Source organism: Ochlerotatus camptorhynchus, unplaced genomic scaffold (assembly GCF_037179485.1).
Source record: "Ochlerotatus camptorhynchus isolate MF236.1 unplaced genomic scaffold, CSIRO-AGI_Acam_v1.1 ptg000603l, whole genome shotgun sequence".
NCBI lineage: Eukaryota > Metazoa > Arthropoda > Insecta > Diptera > Culicidae > Ochlerotatus > Ochlerotatus camptorhynchus.
This window is the reverse complement of record NW_027041083.1, coordinates 211,296-215,318: the sequence shown is the minus strand read 5'-3', so window position 1 is coordinate 215,318 and position 4,023 is coordinate 211,296. Positions and strand designations below refer to the sequence as shown.

The 4,023-nt window shown below is 39.4% G+C and overlaps 1 pseudogene; it reads right to left on the bottom strand.

Moving 5' to 3' along the window:
* Positions 1-2,353: 2,353 nt before the first annotated feature.
* LOC135714060 (uncharacterized) lies at positions 2,354-3,355 on the bottom strand (annotated as a pseudogene).
* Between the last annotated feature and the right edge of the window lie 668 nt (positions 3,356-4,023).

Here is a 4,023-nt window from a genome sequence, read left to right as displayed (position 1 = left end):
AGCGATCGTTTATAAGGCGGTTGCCTTAGACTCAAATTCATTCCACTATCGGACGGTGAAGCGAACGGTATTCGCTTGGAAAACAGCAGCAGCATCAGTATCATTAGGGTCGACATACAAAGAACGGATCGCGGTGGAAGACCAGCAAGACCACGTATTCGTCAGAGCACACGGCTACACAACCAAAAATCACGACAATTTGCTGATTGTGGGGGTTGAAGAGATGTACAGTGATGGTTTCCGAGTTTTTTTTCTACCTGGCTCCAATCATCATCACCCAGCTCAGAACCGCATACAATCAAAATCCGGACAAAGAAAACATTCCCCAAATGGTCGTTCTTATGCTCCTGCAAAGCTGGTAAAGGAAAGTGTAAACACGTTATGGCAGTTTTGTATCATTTGCTGAAGTAAGTAGTTCGCATGTAATTGATGATAGTCAACTAATTATTCCAATTGTTTTGTTTGTAGGAACCCCATTCTGCCTGTACTGACTGTGACTGATTTAAAACAGAGGTGGGGCAAAATTGCTGTAAAAACTGCTTCGGATATGTACAAGGCAACACGCCTAAAGGATCTTTGTTTCTGCGAAAAGTGGTTAGGCGATACTACTCTTGTGGATAGCGGTATACTAAACGATTCTGTAGTTGAAGAAACTCCAATCATAAAGCGAGGTATAGCATATCAGATTATAACTACTGATTAGACCGAAAACTCGGAAATTTTTAAACATTTCACTGAAGGTGAGTATTGAGAATCAGTGTGACTGTTCAAACTTCCCCCTAATTTTTATTATTATTAAACCTTCCTTTTATATTATTTTTCTCGTTTTCTAGTTTTCCCAGAGAGCTTTGAAGTTTTTGGTAGGTCATCTATTTCTGCAATGGAGAACAATGCAATAGATACCAATGCGGGTAATGTGAACGAGCTCTTAAATCTCGAATTATCCAACAAGAGACTTTCCTCGGATTCGCTATGTTCCCTCGTATCATGTGATGAAGACTTTGATTCAGCGGTATTGAAAACTCACCTTCGCAAACTGTTCGGATGGATAATGAACTCCACTTCAGGGACTTTATGGGGCCTCTGGAAGCAGATTTACACGTATTTTATGAGCTCAAAATTTGCGTGTCTTCTCGTGAGAGCGTCAGTATATGTCTTCAAACTCTTCAGCAGAACACGGAGGAGTGGATAGAAGAACGAGCTTTAAGGATCACAGCCTCTAATGCGTACCAACTATTTACATACTTTGAAACTGAATCTTTTAAAGCAAAAGACTGGAGAAGGAAAGTTACTAAGCTTATTATTCATGGTGAATTAACCACTTCGGCAATTGACCACGGATGTGCCATGGATTGGATGTTCCCCAGACGGAGTGATTGCCGATGAACGTAGAGTAGTCGAGATTAAATGCCCTCTGGCGGGTAAAACCACCCCCATTTCTGATATATTGCAAAATTTAACCTTATTTAACTAAAATTTCTTTCTTACTTCGTAAAAAACATAAGTATTTCTGTCAGGTGCAGTTTAATATGTTTATTCTTAAGTGTACAACGGCTGACCTGGCAATTTATTCGGAATTTGATAATAAGTGTTACATAATTACAATTGATTTTGATCAAGAGTATGTAACCAACCCGTTGAACAGTTTGAAGCAGGTTTATTTCAATGTGTATTTGAAGTATTTGTATACATTAAAAAATTAAGAGTAAAATAAAAACAAGAATCGTAATCAATTAAAATCTCTTATTCGATAATATAGGGTTGGACAAATTAACTATTGCGCAGGCAACAATCATGAGTTCATCCAGGACTGGCAAGAATCGAGTGTCTACCTTGGAGTTAAAAAACGAAAAAATCCTTATTCGTTGTATAGCACGTTCGACATGCACTCTAGCTGCTGCTATAGAAATATTTAGGGTTGCATCCATCTTACTCAACTGTTTCTGGGGAGCATTTAAGAAGGGTGGTCTTATAAGCTTAATGCCTCTTTGTTTGCATTCGTCCCTAATCATGAATCCCTTGTCAGTCATTACTGCTTGTCCAGGCTTGCAACAGTCTAGAATCTTCTCTTCCACAACAATTTGCTTGTCGGAAGTTTTGCCACCGTATCCAGCACTAACGAATGAAATACTTCCACCAGGTGTTACGCCAACCAAATATTTTGCAGTCTCGCGGGATTTATAGTGTGAATACGTATTGATTCTGCAATGGAGACATTTTGGTTTCATGATTGGGATCTCTGTGCAGTCCAGCACCACGATAACGTCTTCAAAATCAGGCCTGAAGTAGTAGGGGATATTTTTTTGTATTTGCTCCTCAGTCGGCTAATATATGAGAGGTTTCAGAGCAGCGCTTAAGAATGGTAAAATTCTTTGGAAGCAAGAAGAAACCGTCTGAGTATGCAGCCGGAATAGCACAGATATGCATCGGAAGGATACATTAGTTTTCAATTTAATAAAAACAATTAATATTTCGTCTTCTAAGGCGACCGAAGAGTGAGGTCTACAACGGTACTGCTTCAATAGAGTAACAGCTTTAACAATGACTTCATGCATGGCTCTTGATTTTAGTCCTGTCCAGGCCAATAGATCGTCATCGTTTCCAAAGGAGAGCGCAGATGTTCGCTTCACTTTAAGGAAGTCCAGATCGGATGTATCAACTTGGACTTCGCTGTCCACGTATTGCTTTGGCTGATCGTTAGCACTATGATCAGCAGTAAGGTCCTGGTCAGGATGCTCCATTGTATCTTCAAGGGTACTTTTATTGCGCACTCACTTAGCAGCACGCTCTGCGCGTTCCTTCTTTAGAATTCTTTTGGCTTCCGTTATAGGAGCTTTGGGTAAGTTTTCGTCAGGAACCGCGCATGGCCTCAAAATCAGTCTATCAGTCGATCGATTTATTGCTATAAATGAAAAATATATTTAGCCTGTTTAAATTAAGGAAAAAGCGATGTAAATAGTGCCGCTGTGAAATGAAAACTGCATACGCGAGAGGACTTTGCTGGTTCGATCTTCAGTCTCAACCGTTGAATCCATTCCAAGTAGGGGAAACGCTCCTATAGTTGCGGTACGTTAGAAGCGTTAGGTTCCTATAGTTGTGCATGGAGACTCAATACACAACTATAGGAACCTAACGCTTCTAACGTACCGCAACTATAGGAGCGTTTACCCTACCGCTCTTTATCCGTTTTCGCTGGGAACGAATGAAATGATATTCCCGGCCGATATCTGAAGCTGCATCCGGGCACGATGCACACGGTTCGACATGCTGATTTGTTATTATTTTCATCGTCGTGAACCTCGCCGTCAGCATCACAATCTACATCACTTTCCATGTTTTCCGGGCAATTCCACATTTTTTTAATATCTATTTTTCACCAGTTCTAATAGAAAGATTCCAAACGACATTTAAGTATTGCTATGCCCTCGGCTATGCCATTGATCGTTGCTACGTGTTTTGAGCATTTTTAGAACATTTAACCAATATTTCCATTCAACATTAAATAAAATAAAATTACCTTCGGCAGCGATCACCTTAAGCATGGTTCACTCTTTCGTGATAACTTTACACATTTGTATTAAATAAAAACGTTATCACTATCACCACAAACGAAGTGACAGACGACTAACTGGCGAAGAAATCCATTAAAATAATGTGGTTCACTGTAATAGAATTTTCTTGGAAGCTTGTGCCATCATCCACCAGATGGGTTAGTTTTTTTGTTTTGATTTGAACAAAGTTGATTTTGTGTACAATGATTCTTTGACAGTGTGCAAAGAGTGTATCATTTTGTCATTTTTTTATGCATTTTAGTTTTGAGTAGAGTGAAAGAGATAGAACCAAAACATTCTAATACATTTGGTGAAAATGCTAATACAATCCAGTAGTAGTGTTGCCATGTGGTACAATTCAGTAGTAGTGGTGTTGCCATGTGGTACACTGAAAAATTAAAATAGCAGGTTAGTCATTAAAGTTTTCGAGCCGCTCCGTCTGTCACTTCGTTTGTGGTATCACTTCATAAAA